At 51.4% G+C, this 11,643-nt stretch overlaps 1 long non-coding RNA gene across 1 annotated transcript in view; it reads left to right on the top strand.

The window, feature by feature from the left end:
- The first annotated feature begins 305 nt into the window (after positions 1 to 305).
- Positions 306 to 11,643, top strand: part of LOC119969397 — a 34,774-nt gene continuing 23,436 nt past the window's right edge. The window contains exon 1 of the long non-coding RNA XR_005461342.1: positions 306 to 1,723. This is a non-coding gene — a long non-coding RNA (uncharacterized LOC119969397). The remainder of the gene's footprint in view (positions 1,724 to 11,643) is intronic.

The raw sequence follows: 11,643 nt of genomic DNA, 5'->3' as shown, positions 1-11,643 counted from the left end.
ATGCCCAGTGGGACTGGCGCCAACGTGCGCATGCGCAGTGGCCTCCTTCAACGCGCTGGCCCCGACCCAACATGGCGCACGAAACAGGGGCCGGTGATAAGAAAGGACGCCCCCAGCCACAGAGGCCGATCGTGGGCCAGGCCGCCCCAGGATTGGACCACCCTCCTCCCCCCCCTCCCCCAGAGGCCGCCACCCGACCCTTACACGCTGATGTCCTGCCGGCCCAGAGCAGGTTAGACCGACTCGGCTCTTTTCTTACGGCCGCTCGGCCCATTCGGGCCGATGAATCGGTGGGCCGGCCGCATAGAGCGGCCTGTGACCGGCGCCAACCACGCCGGTGCCAATTCTTCACTCTGCGGAGAAACGCATGCCAGCGTCTGGGCGGCATGGCGCAATTTCCGTGGCCCGCCGGCGATTCTCCGACCTGGCACGGGGTCGGAGAATCCCATTCCCTATTTGTACCACTTGACTTTCTAATATCACCCATTTGTTATTTTTGTGCTAGCTTTTATCATTATAACGGTGTTTGTAATGTTTTCTTTCCGTATAAATTTGTCCCAGTGTAGTTTTACCCTTCAGCATTGCTATTTCTGCAGCACTTCCAACCGCAGAACCCAGTTGCCCAGCACCTGTGACCAACAGAATATTCTATTAGACATGGAGCCCGCCTTTCGTCCCCATAGATGTGGAAATCAGCTCACAAAGCACAGCTTTTTTTGGCCAGAAAACAATTTTCCTGTGCCTTCCTGACTCTGTGCGTGAGCCTTTTCACAGGTTGGGAAAGCTGTAGGTGCAAAACGCACATGCACCTCTTCTGCGGTGTGTCTCCACTGTAAGGACCACAGGAAATTGTATTTCCTCCCGCATGTATCGGTGTAGGTTTTGTAAACTCGTTTAAAAAAAACACCTCTTTGGAATTTTAGGCAAGAACAATGTTTTGACAACTTCAAATGTCACTGTTAGATGTCATCAAAGGGCTCCGCCCTGAAAAGGTAGGTTCATCATTATATTGACCACAATGGTGTATTAAAGTACTTTTTCCAATGTAGAAAGCAGCAAAATGTCTGAAATTGAACATGGGTGTAATTTCCATATCAAAGTAGATAGACTGGAGGTTAGCAGATGCTTACATTTCTTTTATCCTTCAAAAACAGGGGAATGATTTTTTCCCAAAGTCAGAACCATCCTTATGTTTTAAATTCCAATATAAAACTTGGCAAGGAAAATTTACCAACACTTTTTTGAATGCACTATGCTGCTTTCTACATTGGAAAAAGTACTGTAATACACCATTGTGGTCAATATAATGATGAACCTACCAAGGTGTACAGTCCCCTGACCTAATCTCCCCTTTCCCCCTTTGTGCTTTCTAATGTATCTGCCGTTGCGGTTTAGGGGATGCCTTCTGCCCCCTCCTCCTCCTTACATGCTGCTCCCCTCAGTTCCCCCGAGTTTCCTCCTCTCTTCCTTCCCCTTCCCTTCTCCCAGAGTTGTGTATTCCTGTCTGTCCCCTCCCATCTCTCATTTTTTCCTCTAGTCACTGTTGGCCTCCAACAGGTCTTGGAACAGGCCGACGAATTGTCCCCACGCTTTGAGGAAGCCCTCATCCGACCCTCGGATGGTATATGTGATCTTCTCCAGGTGGAGAAATTCCGTCAGCTCTGCCAGCCAGTCTGCAGCTGTGGGTGGTGCTGCTGATCACCAGCCGAGCAGGATTGCTTGGGTGAGTCCTAAAAGCTGATGTAGTTCTCAGCTTAGTCTGTTGACACAGCTATCCAAGGGAATGACAATGTAATAACATAGGCAGGATTGTTGTTTCTGAGTACATGGTTACCACATAATAATTGTTACCCAAGTTTATTTTTGTCAGATTATTGAATGAGACTTTTATTAGATTGCCAAAAATTTAATGTTTTAAACCCCGCATGTAAAATAATTTTTATGACTTTTGCGTGGCTCCTGAGGAATGTACATAATGTAACACCTATGAAGGGTACATGGATAAGGGGGATTGGAGGTAGCATTAGCAGTCTGGGGGTGCATGGGGGAGGTTCAGGGGGCTTTTAAAGGATGTTGCAATTTGGGCTGCCATGTCTGTGATTCAATCCGCCTCCACACTTCCATCGCAGCTTGCAAACTTGATCCCACGGAAAGTCAGGTGCGCATTTCAGAAGCTGCAGAAATGCACAACTCGTGTTTTCCCACCACCACACAAAAAATCAGGCCCTGATGTTTTCTTTATCCTCAGACTGCAACTTATTTACACCCTCCCCTTTTTCAACCCACATCAGGGGCAGCAGGGTAGCATGGTGGTTAGCATAAATGCTTCACAGCTCCAGGGTCCCAGGTTCGATTCCCGGCTGGGTCACTGTCTGTGTGGAGTCTGCACGTCCTCCCCCTGTGTGCGTGGGTTTCCTCCGGGTGCTCCGGTTTCCTCCCACAGTCCAAAGATGTGCGGGTTAGGTGGATTGGCCATGCTAAATTGCCCGTAGTGTCCTAATAAAAAGTAAGGTTAAGGGGGGGGTTGTTGGGTTACGGGTATAGGGTGGATACGTGGGTTTGAGTAGGGTGATCATGGCTCGGCACAACATTGAGGGCCGAAGGGCCTGTTCTGTGCTGTTCTATGTTCTATCTCTTAATCCTATTCTGTTTTTCCCCTCCAAAATCTGTTCCTGAAATGGAATAGTGTAGAATATACTACTGTAAACTGTAACATGACATATATGCTCATGAATGGTGTAGAGATAGCTAAAGGTGGAACAGAAATAAAACAATGTTGAATTCCACTCTTGCTCTGTCAGTCTTGGTGAAGCTGCAATTAACAATTTGTGGGGAGGTGCGGCTAGTGGCATTGTCACTGGGCTAGTATTCTAGACACCCAAGGTAATGCTTTGGGGACCCTTGTTCAAATCCCACCATGGCCATTTTGAATTCAATAAAAAGCTGGAATTAAAACTCCAATGATGACCATAAAACGATTGCTGATTGTCGTACAACCTCTCTGGTTCACCGAATGCCCTTTAGGGAAGGAAATGTCGTCCTTAACCTAGTCAAGCCCACATGTGACTCCAACAATGTGGTTGACTCTTAAATGCCCTCTGCGCCGGAATGTGGCAACTAGGGGCTTTTCACTGTAACTTCATTGAAGCCTACTCGTGACAATAAGCGATTTTCATTTTTCAACAAGGGCAAATAAGGATGGACAATAAATGCTGAACTAGCCAGCGACTTCCACAACCCATGAACAAGTAAAATAAAATCTAACCCAGCAGAGTGCTGAACTATGTTGTCAGATCAGTAGAGGATACAACAGGTGAAGCTTGCTGAAATTGGACTTTTCTAATGTTACCTTGAGATTAAGATACAAGGGGAGGGTAAAGAAACCAAAACATATCACCCTTGAAAAGCGGGGATCCATATTATGCGAGATGTATCTATTTTCCCTTGTACAGCTTCAGCCATCACTTCTGTCAATGGACTTCATATTCCCTTATTATTTGGAGCATGCTTTTGTCTTCCCAATATCCAAGTGATAGTGAAAACAAGCGATCGCAAAAGAGAACTTTACTCAGTAAACTGTGCACCACTTTACTGTGAGTCATCTCACTTTGAAAAGTGGACAGAGTATGTACTTATAGCAAAGTGAAATTTCTGGTATGAACGAACAAATGGTTTAATTAAAGTAGAACAATGATTGAGCAGCATAAAACTAAATTATATAATCCTTCATGCATAAAATAAGAAAAACGCCACTAACATTTTCCCTGAAAAGCTGGGAGGTGATCAGGGTTGCCAACAATTTTAACTGTAACCTACCTAATGGAAATCGAGCAGAAGAGTGGTTAAAATGTCCTGGGTAACTGAGCCATTAGAAAACTGCTCAAGTATCACCAGAGTGTTTTTTCTTTAAATATGTAGATCTGTGTCCAATTATGTCATCGGGTCTGACTGCCATTTTAACTCGGGCCAGAACGAGGAAATTACTGCAACTTTTACACCAGCTGAGAGGATTCGGGAGATTCCAGGGAGATGGGAGGCCCAAACAGTGGTAGTTTACTCTCTGTTGCGGGGCCAAGAGGAGCAGAAATGCTGTTCCAGGCCTCACAAGGAAAGTTGTGACCTCCCCTGCATCAGGTACCCTTAATCCTTCCTGCAAGATTATTCTGGAGTTCCATTTCCCACACCTCCTTTCATATCGATAGCTGGAATGTAGGAATTGGGAGCAGTGGACCAAATGGACATTTGACCCTGGTTCACCATTCAGAGTAATCATGGCTGCCCATCAGCCTCAACTCCATTTTGCTGCCTGCCTCACATATCCCTTGATTAACTGAGAAACCTGTACATCTCAGTCTTAGAGATGGAGCATAGAGAATTTCAAAGATTTGCATCACTTGGAATGAAGACATTTTTCCTCTTCTCAGTCATAAATGATCAGCCCTTTGTCCTGTGACTGTGGCCAGGACATTCTGGCTCCACTGCGGTGGGGTCTGCTGTGAGGTTGCTGCAGACCAGCCAAAAGGCCAGAAACTGAACTGGACTAGCCATATAAATCCTATGGCTACAAGTGCAAGTCAGAGGATGGGAATTTTGTGGACTCCCCAAAGTCTGTCCACCTTCTACAAGGCACAAGTCAAGAGTGTAATGGAATACTCTTCACTTGCCTGGATGAGTGCAGCTCCAACAACACTCAAGAAGCTTGACGCCATCGAGGACAAAGCAGCCGGCTTGACTGACACCCCTTCCAGCACCATCAACATTTACTCCACCACATTGCACAGTAGCAGCAATGTCTACCAACTTCAAACTGCACTGCTGCAACTTACCAACTGTCGCTTCAACAGCACCTTCCAAACCTGCAACGTCTACCACGTAGGACAAGTAGGTATTTAATATCACCATGGATCCTGATGTTTGCCCATGGTGGATGAGTTGCTATGAAAGGTGGAAGGCCAAAGGCTAATGAGTGGGAGAGTCAGGGTTAGTATGAGTTGGCATAGGGACTATAAAGGACCATGGCAGAAGTGTCAAGGGACATTGGTTGGCATGGAGTGTAGGAGTGGCTGTGTGTGTGGGTAGACGGGCATATATTGGCAGAGGGTGTGAGGGGCCATGGTTGGAGACATGAGGTGGTTGGAGTTGGCATGGATGGGCATGGGAAGTGTGTAGGGGGTGAGAGGGTGTGAGCTGTTTTTGTTTTACCGCTTTGCTTACAACCAGGGCCAAGTCCCAGAGCACAGAGGTAGATCCCTCTTAAACAGCCCATCTCCACACTTGGTGCCCTTTGAATCTACACCCAAACTTTATTTTAGGAGCGGCAGGCCAGGTAGCACCTGCCACCTCACACATCAATCCCCCCCCCCCCCCCCCCCCCCCGGAACGAAAATCTGCACATGCAGGACACTTTCTCCCGAGGCGGAAATTTCTGGAAACGTAAATTTGCCCCCCATTTTCTGTAACTTTGATCTCGCTTTGATTGCTTGCTGAAGCAGGAAACCTCAAATACACAGCTCTTCAGTGGGTGGATGCAAAATCTGTGCTCACCGTCAACTGCTTTGCTCAGAGAAGCGTACCACGGAAACATGATCGAAATCCCTTTGATGTTGCATAGAAATAGCAGTAAATGACTGCATCTCTCAGAATCATAGAATTTACAGTGCAGAAGGAGGCCATTCGGCTCATCGAGTCTGCACCGGCCCTTGGAAAGAGCATCTACTCAAGCCCACGCATCCACCCCATCCCCGTAACCCAGCAAATCCACCAAACTTTTTGGACACTAAGGGGCGATTGTAACATGGCCAATCCACCTAACCTGCACTTCTTTGGACTGTGGTAGGAAACCGGGGGAAACCCATGCAGGGTCGAGACGGGGGTGCCCACTCTCCCCGCTGCTTTTGACCTTGGTGATGGAGCCATTGGCAATGGTGCTTAGTGCATCGAGGAATTGAGCGTGGGGGAGGGGGTTCAAGCATTGGGATTTCATTGTACGCAGATGTTCTGCTATTATATGTTTTGGTTGCATTGGGGGGGATCATGAAGATTTTGAGGGAATTTGGCCGGTTTTTGGGGTATAAATTGAATATGGGAAAGAGTGAGGTGTTCCCCATCAATGTTACAGGGCAGGAAAGGAGATTAGGGGAGTTGTCATTCAGTGTGGTGATGTATCCAGGTGGCGTGGAGTTGGGCCCAGCTGCCTAGGTTGAATTTGGCTCGATTGGTGGAGTGGATGAAGGAGAATCTTAGGAGGTGGGATGTTTTGCCGTTGTCGCCCGCTGGGCGGATGCAGACCGGTTTAATGAAAGTGCTGCCTAGATTTCTGTTCTGTTTTTCAGAACCTCCCCATCTTTGTCCCTAGGTTGTTCTTGGGATGATCTCGGGATGTGTGGGCAGGGAAGGCCCGAGGGTGCGGGTGGCTTTTCTGGAGGGGGTCGGGGGGGGGGGGGGGGGGGGGCTGGCATTGCCAAATTTGATGAATTATTACTGGGCTGCAAACATTGCGATGGTGAAGAAATGGGTCATGGAGGTTGGTTTGAGGACCGCTGGAGGTGGCATCGTGTCGGGGAACATGCTGGAGGGCTTTGTTGTTGGCGCCTCTGCTGTTCTCGCCGGCCAGATATTCCATTAGTCTGGTGGTGGTGTCGGCTCCTGAGGGTGTGGGGGCAGTGTAGGCAGAATTTGAGGTTAGAGGGCATGTCATTGTGGGTGCCTATTTGTGACAACCATAGATTTGTGCCAGTGAGACTGATGCGAGGTTCCGATGGTGGACTTGTTTATAGGGTCAGATTTGAGGGGCTGGAGGAATTGTTTTGGGTACCTGCAGGTTTGGGATTTTGTGAGGCGAGAGGAGCCATCTTTCCCAGGGTGAGGCCTCCAGTGCAACAAGTTAAGCTTCTGTCAGAGGACAAATTAGGGGAGGGGAAGGTTTTGGATGTTTACAAGCAACCGATGGAGTGGGAGGGCACCGAGTGGGAGATGTTAAGTGCAAGTGGGAGGAGCAGTTGGGAGAGGAGCTGGGACATGGGCTGAGGCTTTGCAGAGGGTGAATGTGTCCTCGTCATGTGCGGCGTTAAGCCTCATCATGTCTAAAGAGTGATCCGATGAGCAAGTTTTTTTGAAGGGTGGATGGTCATCAGGACGGTGCATGGGTGGCCTACAAATCACGTCCACATGTTTTGGGCGTGTCCAAGACTGAGGGGGTTCTGGGATGTTAATCTGAGGTTCTGAGGCCGAGGCTGGCCCTGAGTCCAGAGTTAGCGGTGTTGGGAGACCCGGAGTACGGCGGGGGGGGGGGGGGGGGGGGGGGGGAGGTCGGGGAGAAAGAAAGAGAGAGAGAAAGAGGCTGATGAATTGGCCTTTGTCTCCCCGATAGCCTGGAAACAGATTTTGTTGTGTTGGAAGGAGTCGGAACTGTTGAGGGCAGGGCTGTGGGTGAGTGAACTGGCAGAATTCCTGCTGTTGGAGAAGATCAAGGGCATTCTGCAGGTATCGGTGGAAGGGCTCACTCAGAGGTGGAAACCGTTCATTGATTTCTTCAAGGAGGATTGAGGGGTCAGTGAGTGGGTGGCTTTGGGGGGGGGGGGCAGTGGGTACGGGGTTTCCCACAATGACATGCCCTCTAACCTCAAATTCTGCCTACACTGCCCCCACACCCTCAAGAGCCAACACCACCACCAGACTAACGGAATATCTGGCCGGCGAGAACGGTGTTTGGGGGTCGGTGTCAGAAGGGTTGTTGGGGGGGTTGACGTGATTGCCCCTTGTTGCTCTTTGCTTGTTGATTTGATGTTTTGTATATTTATATTTTGGCTTGAATACAAATATTTTAAAAAAAGGTTAAAGGATAAGGTCAATGACCTGGAGAACTGCTGTAGGAGGCAGAATGTGAAGATTGTGGGGCTGCTCGAGGGCATTGAGGGAACGAGAACCACAGAATACGTGACCAGGATGTTCGAGATGCTGGCGGGGGGGGCAGTCTTGAACTGCCCTCCTGAAGTGGACTGGGTCCCTTGCCACAGGGAGTCGTCATATGGCTCCATCGGCATTTAGACAAGGAAAGGATTCTGAGGTGTGCAAAGGAGACTTGTGAATGTGGCTGGGAAGGCCATACTGTCCATATCTACTGAGGTTTGGGGGCAGAGCTGACAAAGTGAAGGGGCGGTTTCTTTTTTTTTCTTAATAATTTTTATTGAAATTTTTACAAAATATAAACATCTCAACTCTATTAACAAAACAACCGCGGTAACACCCCAAGAACAATACCCACCCAACTTCAAAAGCAACTACTAACAAAAGAAAAAAACAAAAGAACAGCCAAACAGCAAAAGGGAAAGAGATAACACCCGCCACATCCCACAAACCCATGTACACAGTTCTCCCTCCCACCGATCCAACCCCCAACCCCCCCCCCCCCCCCGGGTTGCTGCTGCTGCTGGTCTATTTCCCTACCGTTCCGCCAGGAAGTCCAGGAAAGGCTGTCACTGCCTAAAGAACCCTTGTACTGATCCCCTCAGGGCAAATTTCACCTTCTCTAATTTAATGAACCCCGCCATATCATTGATCCAGGCCTCCACGCTTGGGGGCCTCGCATCCTTCCATTGGAGCAAGATCCTCCGCCAGGTTACTAGGGACGCAAAGGCCAGAACACCGGCCTCTTTCACCTCCTGCACTCCCAGCTCCACTGCAACCACAAAAATTGCGAGTCCCCAGCCTGGCTTGACCCTGGATCCCACCACCCTCGACACCGTCCTTGCTACCCCCTTCCAAAACTCCCCCAGCGCTGGGCACCCCCAAAACATATGGGCGTGGTCGCTGGGCTCCCCGAGCACCTAGCACACCTGTCCTCGTCCCCGAAAAACCTACTCATCCTCATCCTAGTCATGTGGGCCCTATGCAGCACCTATAACTGTATGAGGCTAAGCCTCGCACAGGAAGAGGAGGTATTCACTCTCTCCAGGGCATCCGCCCACGTCCCCTCCTCAATCTCCTCACCCAGCTCCTCTCCCCATTTACCCTTCAGTTCCTCCACCGAGGCCTCGTCTACCACCTGCATCACCCGGTATATGTCCGAAATCCGCCCTCCTCCAACCCACACCCCCGAGAGCAACCGATCCCGCCCCCCTCGTGGGGGCAGCAAGTGGAACCCCTCCACCTGCTGCCTGGCAAACGTCCTCACCTGCATGTACCTAAACATGTTCCCCGGGGGTAGCCCAAACTTCCCCTCTAACTCCCCCCAGCTCGTGAACCTCCCCTCCACAAACAGGTCCCTCAACCTCCTAACCCCTACCCTGTGCCAGCCCAGAAATTCGCCATCAATGCTCCCTGGGACAAACCGATGGTTTCCCCCATATCGGGGCCTCCATCGAGCCCCCCACTTCTCCCCTATGCCGTCTCCAGCCACCTGAACCCCTAGGTACCTGAAGCTCTTCCCTCCCTGCTTCAGTGGGAGCCTACCAATCCCCTCCTCTTGATCCCCCGGATGCACCACAAACAACTCACTCTTGCCCAGGTTCAACATATACCCAGAGAAACCACCGAATTCACTAAGAATCCTCATCACCTCCGGCATCCCCCCACACTGGGTCCGCCACATACAGCAACAGGTCGTCCGCATACAGCGACACTCGATGCTCCTCCCGCACCAGGCTCCTCCAGTTCCCTGACTCCCTCAATGCCATGGCCTGGGGCTCAATCACCCCTGTCTCGTCCCCCGGTACAGCCAAAAGTACTCCGACCTCCTCCTATTTGTGGCTACACTCGCCATCGGGGCCTCGTAGAGCAGCCTCACCCACCGGATAAACCCCTCCCCAAACCCAAACCTCTCCAACACCTCCCACAAATACTCCCACTCAACCCTATCAAAGGCCTTCTCCGCATCCAATGCCACCACTATCTCCGCCTACCCTTCCATGGCCGGCATCATAATGACATTGAGGAGCCTTCGCACGTTCGTATTCAACTGCCTTCCCTTCACAAACCCCGTCTGGTCCTCATGAATGACCCCGGGCACATAGTCCTCTATTCTAGTGGCCAGGATCTTTGCCAGCAGCTTAGCGTCGGCGTTTAGCAGCGAAATCGGCCTATATGTCCCGCACTGCAGAGGGTCTTTGTCCTGCTTCAGGATCAAGGAAATCAGCGCCCGTGACATAGTTGGGGGCAAAGCCCCCCCCCTCCCTTGCCTCGTTAAAGGTCCAGACCAACGGGGGGCCCAACAGGTCCAAATACCTTTTATAAAATTCCGCCGGAAACCCGTCCGGCCCCGGCGCCTTCCCCGACTGAATGCTCCATATCCCTTTGGCCACCTCCTCCAGCTCGATCGGCGCCCCCAGTCCCTCCACCTGCTCCTCCTCCACCCTCGGGAATCGCAGCTTGTCCAAGAAGGACCCCATTCCACCCCTCTCCACCGGGGTTTCCGACCGGTACAGTTCCCCATAGAAGTCTCTGAAGACCCCATTAACATCGACTCCCCTCCGCACCACCTTCCCAGCCTTATCCGTCACTCCCCCAATCTCCCTGGCCGCGTCCCGCTTTCGGAGCTGGTGTGCCAGCATCCTGCTCGCCTTCTCCCCATATTCATACACCGCCCCCTGTGCTTTCCTCCACTGAGCTTCCGCCTTTCTGGTAGTCAATAGGTCAAATCTGGCCTGAAGGCTATGCCTCCCCCCCCCAGCAATCCCTCCTCTGGAGCCTCCGCATATCTCCTATCCACCCGCACCATCTCCCCTATCAGTCTCTCCCTCTCCCTCTGCTCCCCCCTCTCCCTATGGGTTCGGATGGAGATCAATTCCTCCCTCATCACCGCCTTCAATGCCTCCCAGATCGTCCCCACTCGGACCTCCCCGTTGTCATTGGCCTCAAGGTACCTCTCGATACACCCCCGATCCCTCTCGGCCACCTCCTCATCTGCCAGCAGCCCCACCTACAAGCGCCAGAGCGGACGTTGGTCCCTCTCTTCCCCCAGCCCGAGGTCCACCCAGTGTTGGGCATGATCTGAAATGGCAATGGCGGAGTATTCCACATCCTCCACCCTCGAATCCAACCCCCTGCTCAGGACAAAAAAAATCAATCCTCGAGTAGGCCTTATGTACGTGGGAGAAAAACGAGTACTACCCTGGCCCTTGGCCTTGCAAACCTCCAGGGATCCACCCCCCCCATCTGGTCCATAAATCCCCTCAACACCTAAGCCGCCGCCGCCGGCCTCCTACCCGTCCGGGACTTGGATCGATCCAATGGGGGATCCAGTACCGTGTTGAAGTCCCCCCCCCCATGATCAGGCCCCCCACCTCCAGGTCCGGAATGCGGCCCAACATACGCTGCATAAACCCCGCATCGTCCCAATTTGGGGCGTAAACATTCACCAGCACCCACCCGCTCCCCCCTGCAGCTTACCACTCACCATCACATATCTCCCGCCACTGTCAGCCACCACATTTAACGCCTCAAACGACACCTTCTTTCCCACCAGGATCGCCACCCCCCTACTCTTCTCGTCCAGCCCTGAGTGAAATACTTGGCCCACCCATCCCTTCCTCAGCCGAACCTGGTCCACCACTCTCAGGTGTGTCTCCTGGAGCATGGCCAAATCCGCCTTCAGCCCCTTCAGGTGCGCAAATACCCGGGCCCGTTTGACCGGCCCATTCAGCCCCC

The sequence above is a fragment of the Scyliorhinus canicula genome, chromosome 7 (assembly GCF_902713615.1).
Source record: "Scyliorhinus canicula chromosome 7, sScyCan1.1, whole genome shotgun sequence".
Taxonomy (NCBI): Eukaryota; Metazoa; Chordata; class Chondrichthyes; order Carcharhiniformes; family Scyliorhinidae; genus Scyliorhinus; species Scyliorhinus canicula.
The sequence above is the reverse complement of the archived record's forward strand: the minus strand, read 5'-3'. Positions and strand labels throughout refer to the sequence as shown.